This window comes from Staurois parvus, unplaced genomic scaffold (assembly GCF_062004578.1).
Source record: "Staurois parvus isolate SC_StPar_1 unplaced genomic scaffold, SC_StPar_1.0 ptg000548l, whole genome shotgun sequence".
In the NCBI taxonomy this organism is placed as follows: domain Eukaryota; kingdom Metazoa; phylum Chordata; class Amphibia; order Anura; family Ranidae; genus Staurois; species Staurois parvus.
The window spans coordinates 11,126,450-11,146,129 of NW_028318344.1; the positions used below are offsets into that span (position 1 = coordinate 11,126,450).

The window sequence follows — 19,680 nt, forward strand, 5'->3', positions numbered from 1 at the left end:
ATAGTTGTCCAAGGCAACCTCTGGCTCCAACACACAGAGCTCCCAGGAGGTTTCCATGGACACCTTTGCAGCCTTGGATACTGTTGCCAAGGGCAACAACATATCTTCAATCATATTCATATAAACACTATTATCTTTAGTGAGCTGTGCTAGCTCATCACCAACCATAACATTATATTTACCAACAGTAACACTTTTGTCGGCATGACCATCAGCATTCTCATTGCATATAGACATCACTGTGGTTTTTGCAGGTAATCCCTGGCTATTACCCAGCTGAGCAGCCTGTGAGCCATGCTTCACAGCACGCTCTCTCTTTAAAGGGACACTATATTCAGTTTTAGCAGCTCCATAGCTGACCTGGGAAATCCTCTGCTCCGTCACTGCGGGCTCCTGGGAGGTTTCCCTGGGCATCTCTGCAGCGCCTGTCACTAGGGAACACGGTGCCATGACAGTTTTGGTCACCCCTAGTTTACCTTCCCCAGCCTTCTGCTGGATTATAGCAGGCACATGCAGAGTCCCCATGTCCTTTTCCATATTTAGTCCTGCTGATCGTTGGGCTTCCTTGGACTCAGTCCCACAAACTGAAACAGTCTTACCCTTTCCTGAAGCAGGTGTCATAGCCTTCACTTGAGTGCGCAGTCTCTCCTCTGCTTGGCTTTGGCCACCCAGTTCATCCATGCAGCTATAGGATGATACCGTGGCAGGCACTTCTGACTCCTTGGCACCCCCTGCAGGCACAACAGGTACTTTTTCACTGTTGCCATAGGTGGCTGCCAACATTTTTAAAAACGAATCTGGGCTTGCAGATGAAGACTTTTGCTCAGTAGCACCCTCATCAGTGGTATTCCATAATCTGGGGCAGGAAAAGATACCATGCCCAAACTGACCACATTCCAGGCAGGGTATTACCTTCTTGGGATACGGAACGACATCTCCCTTGTAGCCCCTTCTCCTGGTTGGCAGGCTTTCTCCTGTTGCTATGGGAGATGGCACTCTCCCAGCTGAACTTTGTGGGTTCCTCCAGATGCGCTGAACTCTCATTTCTGCGTTGTCACAATCCTCTGCAGACGACACTCCTCTTACATGGTCCGCAGGCCTGAAGTCACATGTGTTGCTATGGGCAACCACATTCTTCTCAAACTTGTGGTCAGGCTGTCGCTCCTTCCTTGCACTCAGAGCCGGCTTGCCTAACACAGATGCAGTCCTTTGCTTTGATATGCAACTTTGCAATGGAGGCTGACACAAAGGGCATTTAGAGACAGTGTGCCCCCACTCCCTGCACCGCAAGCATCGCTCTTGCCAGCGTGTCTTGTCCAGGCTCCCCACATTGCAGCCGTTTTCCAGCTTAGGACTCTGCACATTCATAGCTGGTCTCCTTTCACCAGTGTTGCCAGCAGCAACAACATGCACTTCCCATTTTGGCAAACTTTGTTCATTTATGTATGGGGCTTGTTCTGGGGATAACAACCCCTCCAGCCACAGGGCTCGGTCTCTCATATCAGCAAATCTTGCTTCTTTTCTTTGCTTTGACCGCCCCATCTTCACAGTCACTTCACAACACTTTTGCACAGTCCAACAACCAAGAAATGAAGCACTGTCTCTTTAAGGCAGGTTCTCCTCACCTGCACACACACCAAATTGTGCTGTCCATTGCACAGAAACACAGTTCATATAACTGATGAACTTACTTTTGCAGGGATCTCCAATTATGCCCACTGCATCCTCCACCATATGTGGGAACTCGCTTCAAGTGGTAGAGCTTCTTCAAAGCACACAGCAACTCGCTTATTTTTTAAGGGCCTGTTTGCCCACTTTTATTTAAGAAAGTTCAAACAACCAAAATTCTTCCCACGCAGGGGTATCCACCATCACACGAATTCAAATAAACAGTATTCAGCCTCCTGGCTTGTACGCAGTTTTAAGTCTGCCTCCTGCAGACTCTTCCCCAAAGTATGGCACTAGCACACAGCTAGTCTGGCTTCCACCTCTCCTAGGTGTAGCCCACCTGACTCCACGGCAGAGACCTCCCATCTGCCTGGGTGGAGTCCTCCTAACTGCCGGGGTGGAGCCCTCCCGACTCCGTTTGCCGGGGTGGAGCCCAGATTCATGGCCTGGCCTCCACAAAAAGGCCTGCACACACCTGTGCCATCAGCACGCTGGCTGCTCCCAAAATATGGGCCCAGGATTGGAGATTTCATCCCTCCCAAATCTCTTAGAAATCTCCAGGCAACAGGTCCCAAAACAGGCTTTACAAACCAAAGAGGAAACTTATAAACCCGTTTCCTCTGCATTATGAGAACTGCCTGGAGCCCCTCAACCTGCATGGTTGAGAATCCTGGGTCTCCATCATGATTTCCACCGTGGCAGGATACCGTACTGCCACAGTGTGTACATGTGTCTCTGTGCATGTGTGTACATGTTTCTATGTGTGTGTGTATATGTACATGTCTGTGTGTGTGTGTGTATACAGGTGTCTCTGTGTGTGTTTGTTGGTGGCGAGTAACTCTTAAGGCCTGGCTAGTAGCTCAGGACTTGAAGTTTTAAGCCCTGTATACACAGTATATATATATATATATATATATATATATATATATATAGATATAGCTATATATATATAATGTATTTTTTGCAATTTTAAGACATATTTTACTTTGGTATTTTTGCCTCTACGTAATCAACATAATGTTCACATTTTTAATATATGTATAAATAGCTGTATATATATCTATATATATATATATATATATATATATAGATATATATAGATATATATATATATAGTGTTTTTTTTTCTTCCTTTCTCATGTATTTGTTTCTCAGTATATTTTTCATATTTGTTTAACGGGCCTGAAGAAGGGAAACTCTTTTCTCCCGACACGCGTTGGCTTGATGTACTTGTCATTACTCTCTATAAATACCTCCTAATCTACCATGAAAAGTGCATTCTTTTGGACATGGGGCGCTCCTTCTTTTCTATTATTCCACTATCCATTTGAGCTCACTGATTCCTTGGTTCATACTTCATATGTTCTATGTTCCAATGGTGATAATGTCTTTACAGCTTTTTATCTCCCTTTTCTGCCCAGCTACATCACCATCAGGACGTCTTGTCGTATTTAATTCATCAGCTTTATAAGTACTGGGCTTACACTTGGTGATCATCAGCTCTTCCCTAGTAGCATGATGAGTGTCTTCCAACTTAGGGGACCAATTTCCAGCACTATATGACAGTTCTTCGTTGTCCCAGCATCTCAAGTTTTCATGGCATAATACAGAAATAGACTGCCGGGCCTTTCTTCTGCACAGTACAAGCTCGATATATCTCCACCAGAACCTGTCCGCCTTGGGAGGCTGGTAGTGAAATCGTTGGCATAACTTTTGGCTTCATAGATACATGCAAGCCCCGGCAGAGCGATAAGCCTATGTACCATATAATTAAGTATTACAGACCTGCATTACCCTCTTAAAGCAGTTAGAATTTTTTTTTCACCATGCAGTGGGCCCCCACTGCATGGATCAGCTGCTTGTTTTTTCTAGGGTTGAAGACTAAGCTCATACTCGCCTGAACCACCAATCCTAAAGAAAACTGCACTCCCTAACGGTCCAGCGGTGGACTGTTCCTGTCTGTGCTGATGTCAGGAATAGCTCTTCTACAAAACTGCTGGACCATGGAGGGGCAGGAGCCGAAAGGACCGGTCTTGTGTAGGGAGGATCAGCGGGTCAGGTGAGTATATCTTTGGTGTCCTCTCCCCTAGAACAAAATGAGCATTTGAACCATGCATTGTGGGCACATCCTCACTGCATAGGCCAAAAACCTTTCCCCCAGATTTCTGCTTTAAGCTCTGGAAGGTTTTACCCCCTTCATGACCAAGGTATTTTTTCTATTAACTGGCAATTGTTCGGTTATGCAACAATGTGCGCAAATTAAATGTATATGAAATGTATATCATTTTTTTCACACAAATAGAGCTTTCTTTTGGTGGTATTTGATCATCGCTGTTTTTTTTTTTTAATTATATAATTTTTTTTTTTTTTAAATGCTGATATTTTCTACTTTCTGTTATAAAACATATCCAATAAAACATTTTAAAAAAATTAATTTTTTCTTTAATCCTTTAATGTAATTTCTTCATAAATGTATGCCAAAGTGTATTCTGCTACATGTTCTTGATAAAACAAAAAATCTCAATAAGTTTATATCAGTTGGTTTGTGCAAAATTTACAGCGTCTGCAAAGTATAGTATATATACTGGAATTTACATAGCTATGATGCTACACTGGTAATGGTGGTTATCAGTGACTTATAATAAGTCTTTGATAGAGTGGTGGGAAATATGACACAAACTGACCCTGACTGAGAGGGGAAATTACTGACTAACTGACACATCAATTGTGACACTAATACAGTGATCAGTGCTAACATTGTACACTGTCACTGTTCTAATGACACTGTCTGGGAAGGGGTTGACATCTGGGGCAATCGAAGGGTTAACCATGTGCCTAACTGTGTATAATATGTGCTGCTTTTACTAATCGATGCAGGGTGAAAACACAGTCACAACACTGCTCTCTGTGCAGATCCCTGAGTTGTTAGTAAACATAGGGCTCTGTACTGTGATTCACTAAACCAATCAGCAGGTAATGGCCATAAATCATTGGCTGGGACCTGGTGACTGACTTGTGCTGTACCGAATGACAGCACAGATTGGACGCAGAGGGGTAGGGTGGAGGGGCGCTTGCATGCACCCTGTAACCAGAAATGCTGGATCACTTACTGGACCACCCACAGTAAAAAGTCTGTGGGTGGTCCTTAAGCGGTTAATATGTGTCTTTTTTTTATCTGCCTGGAATTCAGCTTTAAGTAAACATTTTTGCTTATCTGAAAAACTTGCTCTTAGTACAACTGAGCAATCAAAGTGTTGCAATAGGAGAAGTTGCAGTGTATGCAGCTCTTGGTTTAGGTTTGGTTTCTGTATATGGTTTGGTATGACAATAGTTAAAGACACTGCCTATAAACACTGCTAACATTCAGTCACAAGTGAAGGAGCAGCAACGGACCCACATATTTCATAACGCTGTTTAGTGGGACCCCCAATTGCATTAGGGATTAGAGATGAACTTTGGGTTTGAGTTGACCATGAGATTGATTCTAGCCCGAGCTGTTTTTGCTGCACAGACAAATCAGATACCCGTTCCCCACTTAGTGATATTTAAAAAGAATAATTTGTTTTGCACTTGTACATGTCCCATATGGCAGTGAGAAGCTGCCTATGCCCCTTTTTACCAAAAGCTTGCAAATTGGCCCTGAAATATGTTTGGGGTTCACAGATTTCAGGCTGGGTTCACGAATCCTCCTGTAAAGTAAACCCAGACCAGTTCATTCAACTCTATAAATGACCAATGGGAAACTGTAGTTGGGGGAACAGTCAAATTCAGTGTCTAAAGGAAACAGTGAGATTACCTTAAGAGTAATGCTTTTCTATTAGGATTATATATTAGGTGTGAGCGGGAGACAATGAGAGGTGCCCACAGTGAGGAAGTGGGGGTTAAAGTTCAAGGGGCTTTTAGCAATTTTGCAAGATCTGTGGTTTACCAGCAGGGCTGGATCTAGCCTATCTGATCTGGAGGTGCAAACACTTTCATTTTATCCTTGTGGCTGTGTACACCATGGTGGGTTGGGCTTCAGTGCCTCATTATAGGGTCCACCCTGCTGATGACACTGGTCCGGGGGGCGATGCCAAGATCCCCAGCACCCCCCTAGTTCTGACCCTGCTTACCAGCCAAATCAGACTGAATTGCAAATGGTACAGGTTTAGTCCCACCTCTGGATCCTGCAGCCTATGTCTGAATGTGACTCAAGAGAGGTCAATGTGTGTGGGTGCTTTGTGTGATTAGTGACGAATCAGTGGCTCAAAGACTCTTCCCGGATTGACTCTTCAATTCAAAGCCAGTCTGAATTACTAAGGACTCTGCTCTGCCAGATAGTATGTTCTTTGCCAATATCCCAGAAATAGCCTGCATTACTCAGCTCTGTCAGGAACCCAACAGAATTATTTTGTGGCATATCGGTTATTAACAATTTTACATGCTCATTTTTTTCTGGTTTAACAGTTTTGCTATTAACATTATATCTAGGAACAACCTTGGCTTCTGAACACATAGGAGCAATATTTCAGGAAACTGTGCGGGGACCTATTAGCACCTGCCTTCAGACACGAAGCATAGTTATACTACTTTACGATAATCTCAAGACCTGTCAGTTTCTACAAAATTATTATTTTTTGTACCTGTTAAAAGATAAAATGATAGCTGAATTCCAAGAATTAGATCAAATATACCCTTGCAAGGCAACCCCCACCTCTTGCACTACAAGGGTTAATTGCTCCTTTGGTCTAGTGGAACAGGGATAGGTGGTAATACTTACCTTATTCCTGGCTCCAACAGGCTCCCTCATTCCACGTGACCTGTCCAGTGCTCCCACCTCTCTAAGGCTCTCTTGGATGAGGTCACATGCTTGCTTCTCTACATGCAATGCATTGTTAATAGCCCAGCATTGAACACAGTTATATTGAGGGACTGCTCACAGCCTGGAGCTTTGGGTAGTTTGGGCAGCACTGTAGCATGGGATAATTAGTATATGTTATCCCTGCACGCAGGGCCGTGTATAAAGGGGGTACCACCAGCCCTCCTATACAGGACCCAGGCCAGCAGGGGGGGCCCAGACATCTGAGTGAATTAGGGAGGGTGATTGGCACAGTGGGGCGGCAATTACTGGAACCGATCCCCTGTATGGCTCTCTCTGCAGCAGCTGACAGCCAGCTTCTTCTCCTCTCCCTCCCACTGGTTTTCAGCTGCTGCAGAGGGCCATACAGGGGATCAGTTCCAGTAATTGCCCCTCCACCTCACTCATCAACCTCCCTGAGCACCATATGTTTCTCCCCTGCCAGCCCCTTTCTTTCCTAAATTAACACAATGAGTGATTAGTACCGATCACTGTATTCATTCATAACTGAAGCATAGTAAACTGTGTTTTTTTTGGGGGGGGGCGCTGTCAGGTTGGTTCTGTAGGTCCTCGTGGTTTCTAACAGCAGCCCTGCCTGCACGCCTAGAAAAAATGGCCATTTAACCCTTGTAGTGCAGGAAGGAGGGGTGAGGATAGATTTTTTTTTCTATTTCTGAAGCTTAGCTTTAAATCCAACAGTGAAACGAAAAAAAAAACTGAAAGAAAAATTAAGTAAGGGGAAAAAAAAGTTTTTTGTCAAATTAACACACTTTGAAACTATTGTTACAAATGATTCTTAACCATCTTCCGCCCGCCATATAGTTCAATGACGGGCGCAAGGTGGTTCTCTCGTTCTGATAGGACGTCATATGACGTTCTTTCATTCTCACCGCGCATGCGTGGCGATCGCCGGTGCGCTGTGTCCCTTGGACACAGCGGATCACGGAAAGAGCCGAAGATGTCGGCTCGGTCATGTGATCAGCTGTGTCCAATCACAGCTGATCACATGTAAACACGAAATGTCGTTTATCGGCATTTCTCTCCTCTCGAGCTGTCTCGAGAGGATACTTGTTACACATTAATCCACCAGTACCTTTACACTGCTATAAAAATTCACTGCCTGTCCATATGTTGAACTGACCCATGCTTGCATTCCTGACCTTTGGAAGCTAACCTGTCAGCCAACATTAAGAGGTTTGCTAGAATGAATGAAATCAGATTTATGGAAAGCCTGACAGCTAAGCTCTATAATAGAGAAGATAAATTTAGGGGCACCTGGCTGCCATGGATCGCCTATACTTTTTCTCCCCAGTACTTTGCCTCAGTACCTGAAATGTTGATCCATGTACAGTGACGGGCTGACTTTGAATATCACCGTTCTGCTCTTTGCTGGTCTCCCATGGGCCCTCCTTCCCTCATCTCCATCCCTTCCCCCTTGCCCCCCTTTTACTCCTCACCCCTCTTTTATAGATGTAGCACCCTCCTAGTTTAGAGTAGGCTGCTTGGTAAATTTATTTCAGCTCCTCTGTAAACAGGGGTTGATTACTTGGGGCTGCTCAGGGTTTCACAGGCTGCTGCCCTGTCACTTCTCCTTGTCTTCTAAATATTTCTAGAATATAGTGGGAGGGATGAAAAAGTCTGTAGACTGAATATTTAGAGAACTCTAGCCAATCCCTGGTCAGATTTGCCCAGAAAGTGGAAAGAGAGACCATAAGTAGTCTGAGGCCTAAGCAGCAAAGTGCAAGTTCCTGGGTCCAATCCTTCAGGAGGAGACCCATGTGCACGGGCTCTGCCCCTGGGACAGAGAAAGCTAGTGGAGCCTTTGAAGACATGAGCTGAAGTAAGCTGGGGTCCAACTATTCTGGGACTGAGTGAGTATTTGTTCCTGCTATACAGAGGAGAACTGACTATGGGGTGGTCTGACCTCTCCAACAAGTGCAGTGCAGCCAGGAGTTGTGCAAGACAACCAAGAGAATACAGTGCAGCCATAGGTTGTGCCATGCAGCCCGCATTTTTTTTTTTACAGAGCAGCCAGAAGCTTAGCAGTGCTCAAATTGTACAGTTCTAGAATTTAGGGTTATACCATGCTCCTCATCCCTATCCAAGTTACTGTTCCAATAAAAACCTTCCTTTAGTTCCAAGACTGGAGACGTACCAGGCCCATTAACAGCATGAGAAAACTGTTACACTTTTTGGTGACCTGCGGTGTATGACGGGTTGAGTACCCCCATGACTATACGGCATTTTGTGTATTTTTATTGTCTCTATCCTACTTTTCAGGAGGTCACTACTCTTGTCTTCATTGATATGTCATGAGACAGTAATGTGAACTTGTCATGTCATTTTAATCTGTACTTCTGACTTGGAATGTGTTTTGTAAGGTCCACAAAGAGAGAATTAAAAAAATAGGTGTAGCCCCACCTAGAATTGAGACACTTCTCACGGCAGCACAATGTATTCTGCATGATATTATCAATTCACAAGTAACTTGTTGCCTGGAATTGTTCTTTAATGATACTTTAAGGAAATATAATTTGTAAGGCTCATTTATATTGTTGTGATGCATAAACACACCCCAACAGCTGCAGAATATGACTGCACCTTTTTTTTCAGCCCAGTACGCTACAATGCACAGAATATTTATATCCAACATGAGTTGCAGTGTGCTGTAGATGTGTGTTGTGTGACAATCATTTAAATACATTGCACAAGGTACATCTCAACACACTTACATCCTATTAATATGAGTTCTGGTATTGCGCACATTTTACCGCCCTTTACTGCAACGTACATACTGTATGTGTATGTGGTCTTAAGCTGACCATACAAGTAAAAATTTCTCTTGTTCAGTTGAGCAGGCGGAATGAGAGATATTAATGGATTTCCCCACCTACACTAAATACCATATTTTTCGCTCCATAAGACGCACTTTTTTTCCCCAAAAATAATGGGGGAAATGTCTGTGCATTTTATGGAGCTAATATTGACCATGGCTGACTTTTAAAATACAGCCACTTACCTGTTCCTCAGTCCAGCAGTGTCCTCACCACTCTGGCTAAAGTGGCTCTGAGGAAGAGGCAAGTCCTCGAAACGCGTCAGCCTTTTGGATGTCTAAACTCCCTATTGCGGACTGTTACTCAGCGCGGTGTTGATCCAGCTGTTCTTTATGATGTGCCTTGACTATATTGTCGTTTGTGAGTACAACACCTACTTTATTTTTTATTAAACATTTTTTATGGTAATGCACTAGGCCTGTGCGCCCTCTTTTTGTTCTTTCCCCATTCAGTGTCCTCACCACCGCTGGTGTCTTCTGTTCCAGGCGCCGGCATCTTTAGTGTGGGCACCCGGCTGTGACAGCTTGCGGCTTCACAGCCAGGTACACATTGAGCTTTTGAGAAGCGCTGTGCTTTGCAAATGGCCCCAGAAGTCTACGGGGAGGAAGGGAGGACAACTTCCACTTCCGATTACCTAGGTGATCACAGCGAAAGTGGGAGCGGGTACCTGTCAAATCCGGGTACCCGCTCCCCAAAGATGCAAAACCTTAATGGGGAGTGGGGGTCAAAGCATTAAAGCAGAACTTCCCCTTTTGGGTGGAACTCCTCTTTAAGCCCGCACGACCCTTAGATTGGGGCCCTGATCACTGCACTGCAGAGCCGACAGGGTACCCTGAAGACATCGTTCTGAGCCCCGCCCTCAGAGAGGATGCTGAGCCCGGCTGGCCAGGTATGTCCCCCCCCCCCATAGACTGCCTGTGGACTACCAAACTGTATATATGTGCATTGCTGAAAAGTCTCTGTTCATCCCCTGTACTATGTCCGCAGTCTCTGGTCATCTCCTGTATTATGTCCGCAGTCTCTGGTCCTCTCCTGTACTATGTCCGCAGTCTCTGGTCATCTCCTATAGTATGTCCGCAGTCTCTGGTCATCTCCTGTACTATGTCCACAGTCTCTGGTTGTCTCCTGTACTATGTCCACAGTCTCTGGTCATCTCCTGTACTATGTCCGCAGTCTCTGGTCATCTCCTGTACTGTGTCTGCAGTCTCTGGGCATCTCCTGTACTATATCTGCAGTCTCTGGTCATCTCCTGTACTACAGTATGTCCGCAGTCTCTGGTCATCTCCTGTACTATGTCTGCAGTCTCTGGTCATCTCCTGTACTATGTCTGCAGTCTCCGGTCATCTCCTGTACTACAGTATGTCCACAGTTTCCGGTCATCTCCTGTACTATGTCAGCAGTCTCCGGTCATCCCCTGTACTATGTCTGCAGTCTCCGGTCATCTCCTGTTCTATGTAAAAAAACAAAACCTCAGTGCTCAGGACTTCCTATTTACCATACAAAACCCCGTGAGATGCTGCTGTGCACAGGTACAAAAGACCAAAAACTTTTAACAATAAAAACCAGCGCAAACCCACATGATCAATTACATTACTCAGTGTAAAAAAACATTAATGTGCTAATAAAATTATATATAATAAATTATATATAAATTATGTTGATACAAAAATATATATATAAAATTATGAGTCCAGTGAAAAAACAAAGTGACAAAAAATCAGAAAAATCCCAAAAAATATATATATATATATATAATTAAAGTCCCGTGACAAAATTAATCAAATTAATTTATAATATATTTTCCATTTGATTCTTCCGTGTTACGGATCCCTTCACCATCCACCAGTGCAGAAATCAACATTAACCGCACTCACCAGATAATGGTGAGTCACACGCCTTTCAGGATTGTTAAGGGCTCCTGGACCCCCTTTACTTTCTCTGAGACCTCCAAGTGCTGTTTCCTCTCATGTCTAGGTACCTCTTCTGCTTACTCCTCTCACCGAATCCCCCAAAGGAAAATCAGGAAGAAGAAAAGACCATAGCGTGATACCGCAGTAACTTCTCCTTAAATTAATCTCTCCAGACCACTCACATTCTTTTGCGGGATATAGCCCGCTTTTTATTCAAAACAACAGCGATTCTCTTCAAAATTGATCCACTTTTCATGTACACCGATTATATAAGGATTATATAAGGACCCCACAGTTTAGTGTGCAGCAGGATGGCAGACCTCAGCTACAGACTCTTCTCCTTAGACTAAGATGGCCCCTTGGAACGCACCGCTCGGCGTGCGCTCCACTCACCGGAAATGACGTCAGACGACGGACCAGGCAACCGGAAATGCGTCAACGCGTTTCGCCCCACCCACAGGGCGTTATCAAGACGCTCATTACCACTTCCCAGCCGCTTATAAAGCTTTGGGAGATCCCTCCCACTAATTCCCCTGGCACAAAAAACCTGGATACAGGCATATCAATCACCACCATCCATCTGCACACCCAAGTGGGGTCCCTGTACATCGGAAACCATTTCAAAAAATACATTACTTAAAAAATACATTGCTTCAAAAACATACTTTACTTAGAAAATATTCTTTAATATAAAAATAAATATAAAAATAAAAATAAATAAATATAAAAATAAAAATAAATAAAAATAAAAATAAAAATAAAATAAAAATAAAAATAAAAATAAAAATAAAAAATAAATAAAAAATAAATAATAAATAAATAATAAATAAGAAATAAAATATAAAAAAAATAAATAAATAAATAAAATAAATAAATAAATAATAAATAAATAATAAATAAAAAATAAAAAATAAATAAATAATAAATAAAAAAAAAATAAAAAATAAAATATAAAAATAAAAATAAATAAAAATAAAAATAATAATAAAAATAAAAATAAATAAAAATACTTCCAGTGAATTTGGAGATAAGGTTAAACAAATTCAGGAATATGTTAAAAAAGTGGATGAAGATACACAGAAAAAGAAAATTAAGAAATACTATCGGGATATGCAGGATTATAAAAATAATAATGTTTATAAGTGGCAGGAAGATGTTACAATTAATAATAGTGAATCTAGGAGCTCCTCACCAGGAACAGGAAATGAGAGGACGACAGGGAAATCACCTATGGTCAAAAATAAATCCCCTCAGGATAAAAGAAAATCCCCCATAAAAAATAAGGGACAAAATGGGACACCAAAATATAATGTGCCAGTATATAATAGGTTTGAGCCATTTAACAATTGGGGCAATCTAGCACCTCAGGAATATGGTTACCCTCCAATGAGGGAGGATTTTCAGAGGGGGGGGTATGGGGGACCCCCGTGGAGAGGGGGAGGAGGAAGAGGGTCTTTTCAGATGAGGGGAAGAGGTGGACCTTTTTATCCACCGAGGAGGGGAGGAGGAGGGTGGAGACCTCCTATGAACCAACAAGAACCCTACTGGCCAAAAGGAGGGGATGCAGAGGGGGGACAAGGAAAAAGAAAGAGGTCAACTTAAATCAAGGGATCTTCAATTTGAGTGATTCTGTTTTAAATGAAGAAGAGTTAAAAGTTTTAGCATTAGGATTGAAATACGCACCGGACAAAAAACTGAATAAACTGGAAACCTATATTGATATACATAAGTTTGTAAGGAAAATAAATTTAAAGAAGTATTGGGCGAATAAAACTAATTTTGAGTATAATAGTGCAAAAGGAGATGATTATTTTCTACATACACAGTTGAGGAATAAATCGGTGTTCAATCCGAAAATTTCCAACAATTGTTGTGTAGAAACGTTTAAAAAAATGGTAGAACATGATCTGGAGGATTTAGCCATTCCCTTTATGAGGAAGAAACAAGATTTAGATATTGGTATAAAAAGGCTGGAGGAAAATAAAAATATTGTTATAAGGCCAGCCGACAAGGGTGGTGGCCTGGTAGTACTAAACAAGGTGGATTATTATACAGAACTAAGTAGATTGGTAGATGATGTTGAAACATATGAGTTGCTAAGGGGTAACCCTATCAATAAATATAAGAGTTTGTTAGTAAAACATGTTAAAGAAGGGGGTAGAAAAGGTATACTTAACAAAAAAGAGACCAAATATCTGGTACCCTCTGCTCCAATAACACCTGTGATCTACCAGTTACCAAAAATTCATAAAGATCTTAAAAAACCCCCTGGGAGACCCATTGTTAGTGGGGTAGATTCATTGTTTTGTAGATTGGGTGAATATGTGGATAAATTTCTACAGCCTCTAGTTCCAGTGTTTCCAGCGTACCTGAGGGATAGTGGAGATTTGATTAATCTGATTAAGGGAATTAGGGAAGAGGGGAAATGTGTGATGGCGAGTGTGGATGTCAATTCCCTGTACACTAACATAAGGCATACGGATGCATTAGGATCTGTTAGATGGGCCTTGGAGGCTAAGGCAGGTTTAAAACCACAACAAACTGAATTTTTACTTAATAGTCTAAATTTAGCTATGTCACATAATTACTTTTGGTACTCTGGGAAATATTATAGGCAGGCAAGAGGCGTGGCCATGGGGGCCAAGTATGCACCATCGGTGGCTAACTTATTCATGAGTAGGTGGGAAAGTGAAGCTATTTTTAAGAAACAAACCACAGAGTTGCTGGTGTATAGAAGATTTATCGATGACATCTTTATAATCTGGAGAGGTACAAGAGAGACACTGGAGGAGTTTATCCAAAAAATGGGGATTAATTCTTATAACATATCATTTACTAAAAATATTAGTGAGGTGGCAGTTGACTTTTTGGATCTGACAATTTACAAGAAAGATGACAGGTTTTACACTAAGACATATTTCAAGCAAGTAGACAGGAATGGATATATCCCAAGTTTTAGTTGTCACCATGAAAATTGGCTAAAATCCATTCCTAAGAGTCAGCTTATTAGGATCAAACGTAATTGTGATGATGAAGGTGTTTTTTTGGAACAGGCTGAAGTGTTATTGCAAAAGTTTAGGGAGAAAGGATATAGAGAAGAAAATTTGGCTATGTCATTAGAACAGGTTAATAAGATTAGTAGAGATGAACTTCTTAAGAAAAAAGCAAGTAAAAATAAGTTGGGGGATGTGGCTTTTATCACAGGATATTCTAAGCATTACAAATTAGTTGAAAACATAATCAAAAAATATTGGCCTATTTTGATGAGGGATGAAACGCTTGCGAAAGTGTTACCTAGTAAGCCCTTGTTTATATATAAAAAACCAACTACTTTAAGGTCTAGACTTGTTAAAAATGTTCCAGATGTACCTAAAAAATTGGTTACCTTCTTGGATAGGGTTGGTTTTTTCAAATGTGGGAGGTGTTTGGTTTGTAGAACCCTGAAAGGGGATAAAAAGAAGCAAATAAAGGTTTTTCAATCCTGTTATAATGGAGGATCCCATAAGATCAATAAATTCATATCATGTGATAGTACGCATGTGACCTATTTGCTGGAGTGCCCCTGCAAGCTCCAGTATATAGGGAGAACAACTAGGAAACTTGCCACCAGATTGGGAGAACACATTAGGAACATAAAGAAGGGGTTCAAACATCATAGTTTATCATACCATTTTAGAAGATATCATAATAGAGATCCGGCATCGTTGAAATTTTGTGGGATAGATAGAGTAGAAGTCCCATGGAGGGGAGGCAATATGGTAATAAATGTGTCCCAAAATGAAACGAAGTGGATTTACCAAATGGGTACATTGCATCCTAATGGGTTGAATGCAGATATTGATATAAATTGTTTCTTGTCGAATTGGTAATATTCAGTTATAGGTCCGTAGTGCGTGTTCATGATTAAATTTAATTATTTTTATTTTTATTTTTAATTTTATTCTTATTTATTTTTATGTTTATGTTTATTTTTATTTTTATTTTTATTTGTATTTATTATTTATTTTTATTTTTATTATTATTAATTTTATTTCTATTTTTTATTTTTATTTTTATTTTTATTATTATTTTTATTTTTATTTATTTTTATTTTTATTTTTATATTTTATTTTTTATTTTTTATTTATTATTTATTTGTTTTTTATTTTTTATTTATTATTTATTTATTATTTATTTATTTATTTTATTTATTTATTTTTTTTATATTTTATTTCTTATTTATTATTTATTTATTATTTATTTTTTATTTATTTTTTATTTTTATTTTTATTTTTATTTTATTTTTATTTTTATTTTTATTTTTATTTATTTTTATTTTTATTTTTATATTTATTTATTTTTATTTTTATATTTATTTTTATATTAAAGAATATTTTCTAAGTAAAGTATGTTTTTGAAGCAATGTATTTTTTAAGTAATGTATTTTTTGAAATGGTTTCCGATGTACAGGGACCCCACTTGGGTGTGCAGATGGATGGTGGTGATTGATATGCCTGTATCCAGGTTTTTTGTGCCAGGGGAATTAGTGGGAGGGATCTCCCAAAGCTTTATAAGCGGCTGGGAAGTGGTAATGAGCGTCTTGATAACGCCCTGTGGGTGGGGCGAAACGCGTTGACGCATTTCCGGTTGCCTGGTCCGTCGTCTGACGTCATTTCCGGTGAGTGGAGCGCACGCCGAGCGGTGCGTTCCAAGGGGCCATCTTAGTCTAAGGAGAAGAGTCTGTAGCTGAGGTCTGCCATCCTGCTGCACACTAAACTGTGGGGTCCTTATATAATCCTTATATAATCGGTGTACATGAAAAGTGGATCAATTTTGAAGAGAATCGCTGTTGTTTTGAATAAAAAGCGGGCTATATCCCGCAAAAGAATGTGAGTGGTCTGGAGAGATTAATTTAAGGAGAAGTTACTGCGGTATCACGCTATGGTCTTTTCTTCTTCCTGATTTTCCTTTGGGGGATTCGGTGAGAGGAGTAAGCAGAAGAGGTACCTAGACATGAGAGGAAACAGCACTTGGAGGTCTCAGAGAAAGTAAAGGGGGTCCAGGAGCCCTTAACAATCCTGAAAGGCGTGTGACTCACCATTATCTGGTGAGTGCGGTTAATGTTGATTTCTGCACTGGTGGATGGTGAAGGGATCCGTAACACGGAAGAATCAAATGGAAAATATATTATAAATTAATTTGATTAATTTTGTCACGGGACTTTAATTATATATATATATATATATTTTTTGGGATTTTTCTGATTTTTTGTCACTTTGTTTTTTCACTGGACTCATAATTTTATATATATATTTTTGTATCAACATAATTTATATATAATTTATTATATATAATTTTATTAGCACATTAATGTTTTTTTACACTGAGTAATGTAATTGATCATGTGGGTTTGCGCTGGTTTTTATTGTTAAAAATCTCCTGTTCTATGTCCGCAGTCTCTGGTAATTTCTTGTACTATGTCCGCAGTCTCTGGTCGTCTCCTGTACTATGTCCGCAGTCTCTGGTCGTCTCCTGTACTATGTCCACAGTCTCTGGTCGTCTCCTGTACTATGTCCGCAGTCTCTGGTCATCTCCTGTACTATGTCCGCAGTCTCTGGTCGTCTCCTGTACTATGTCCGCAGTCTCTGGTCCTCTCCTGTACTATGTCTGCAGTCTCCAGTCATCTCCTGTATTATGTCAGCAGTCTCCGGTCATCCCCTGTACTATGTCTCCAGTCTCTGGTCATCTCCTGTTCTATGTCCGCAGTCTCTGGTAATTTCTTGCACTATGTCCGCAGTCTCTGGTCATCTCCTGTACTATGTCCGCAGTCTCTGGTCGTCTCCTGTACTATGTCCGCAGTCTCTGGTCGTCTCCTGTACTATGTCCGCAGTCTCTGGTCGTCTCCTGTACTATGTCCGCAGTCTCTGGTCGTCTCCTGTACTATGTCTGCAGTCTCTGGTCATCTCCTGTACTATGTCCGCAGTCTCTGGTCCTCTCCTGTACTATGTCTGCAGTCTCTGGTCATCTCCTGTATTATGTCTGCAGTCTCTGGTCATCTCCTGTACTATGTCCCCAGTCTATGGTCATCTCCTGTACTATGTCCGCAGTCTATGGTCATCTCCTGTACTGTGTCTGCAGTCCATTGGTTCAGAATATTTTTTTTCTTGTTTTCCTCCTCTAAAACCTAGGTGCGTCTTATGGTGTCTCCAATGGAGCGAAAAATACGTCAGTTTGAATGGACAAATCTAGTGTTGTCAGCTATTAGGGTTGATTTATTGCAATTGGAGAATGCAAAATCTGGTGCAGTTCTGCATAGAAACCAATCAGCTTCTATTGTCATCTTGTTCAATTCAGCTTTGACAAGAATACTTGGAAGCTGATTGGTTTTTATGTAGAGCTGCACCAGATTTTGTACTTTCCAGTTTTAGTAAATCAACCAAATTGTATTCTGACCGCCGCTGTCAGAATACCTGACAGTGACTGCATCTGATTGGCTGCATTCATTGTTTAGCCAAAATTGTTTGCTCAGCTCCTTTGATTTCTGATTCAAAGTTTGTTTCAGCAGGTTTACAGGTCTGAGACAAAACGGGAGCTGTGCTTGGCCACCTTTCAGGTGGATATACACAGGCAGATTTCTTGCTGGATTAGTGAGACAGCTTCCCATCTCCAAACAATGTACCACAGGGGTCTGCCACAATCCCGGTTCCTCTTTCCCACTTAAATGGGAAAAATTGGCTTTTGGCTGCAATCTTATTTGCTAACATAATGGAAAATGCATCAACCACTTTCGAAGAGCAAAAACATTCATTCATTCTGATCACTTGATTGGTTGCTTACAAACCAACCCTGCATTGTGCAGCCAACCCCCGAAGGTCTGCTGAAACTGTGACAAATAGGACTTTAATTAAAATGATTGTAAACCCTCACCTTGTAAAACAACCCATTCAGTTTAAAATAGAAATGAAAGGCAAAACATTTCTGCATAAATATAAAAAACACTCTAAATACCTTTTTTTTATAAGTGATCACATACTGTTTGTTCTTAGCTGCATAAGAGCTGGGGAAGAAATAACAGCAGCACAGTGATCTTCCCAGTGAAAGCCTGAGCAGGGTGGTGGCGTGTCAGGACAAGTCTGATCATTGGAGGGGAGCAGGCTGAGTTTCCAGTTTAGCTAGAGAACTGACCACATTGTGCGCTACTGATTAGAGTGGTCAGTTTTAAATAGGAACTGGCAGGAACGTCAGAGAAGCAATACAGAGAGAACAGGATACAATTCATACAAAAACCTGGTACAGCAGGCACATATCAGGAATATGAAATGTCGAGTTTGCATATTCTTTATTGTGCTCCTGCAACAAGAACCTGACAACCAGTCATCGAGAAAGGGATACAATGAAATTCTATCCGACTTTCATTGCTGTCTGTGTCCCCAACTGCAGATATTTTTCTTTGCTTCTTGCTACACTGACTTAACATGAAGTGAGGGGAAATCCCCCCCAGTGGGGACACAGATAGCTATAAAAGTCTTACAAAGGTTCTAACACTTTCCTGTCACTTGCACAAAAAGAACAAAGGTTACCATGCTTGGTAGAAACTTGCAATAAAGGCGTGTAGACACAGAGGACATAGAAACCTGAAAGGACTTCTGTAATCAGCAGCCTCTTTGTTAGGCAAATGACTCACGCCTCATGCCCTGAGGAACAAGAACAGAGCAGGAGACCATGAAGATTCCCATCTTTAAACATTCAGGGAAAAATAAAACTAGGAAGGCAGGTGTTGTACAGGGAGAGCCCTAGTACCTTGAAACCTGACACTTCCCAGGAAATGATGGAAAGCAAATCTCCTGTACCATTGCTGGACTCTGACACCTAGTGCTGGTAGGGCGCCTTACTAATACGCATACTTCCATTCCTTTTTATGACATAATCTCCTGACTTGACGAGTACATCTGTCAGCTCACAGGACTTTCTACCTGCCTTCTCCCACAGGTACGCAGATGGTCTAGGAACAAGAGGGCTGCAACGTTCTCCTTGTAGCTCCCAGAGGTAAGGAGTGGGATCCGTACCCGTTCAGTCTTCCAGAACCGTTCCTTGATTGCCATTTCCAGTATGAGTGCAATCCCAGAAAAGATCTGATCGAACTCTACTGTTTTGTGATATATTTTATCTGGTTAATAAGCAATCCAGTTTGGCTTTGTTTTTTTTACGACTTCAAATGTTGTGACTTCTTCTCCAGGGCTTTTCCGGTCCCTAGACTTTAATTAAGAAGCAGGTAGAATTCATTCCATGGGTAACCCATGTGGATTGAAAGGTTGTGCGTCTCCTTGGAAAACAGACAGTAGTTGGTTTGAGATTTTTGTTGTATTAGTGTATTTGGCCTTATGAATAAGTAGTGTTAGGAGTGCAGGATTGCCAGCGGTTTAGGTTTCAATATTTTTTATTCACTATATTT

At 41.2% G+C, this 19,680-nt stretch overlaps 1 protein-coding gene across 2 annotated transcripts in view; it reads left to right on the top strand.

The window, feature by feature from the left end:
- Positions 1-19,680, top strand: part of LOC149451178 (galactoside alpha-(1,2)-fucosyltransferase 2-like) — a 213,105-nt gene that overhangs the window by 131,755 nt on the left and 61,670 nt on the right. The window contains exon 1 of one of the 2 annotated variants that reach the window (XM_089691008.1): positions 19,230-19,274. The exons of the other annotated variant lie outside the window; for it this stretch is intronic. The gene's annotated coding sequence lies outside the window, so the exon portion shown is untranslated. Of the gene's footprint in view, positions 1-19,229; positions 19,275-19,680 lie in introns of those variants that run through there. 2 annotated transcript variants of the gene reach the window in all.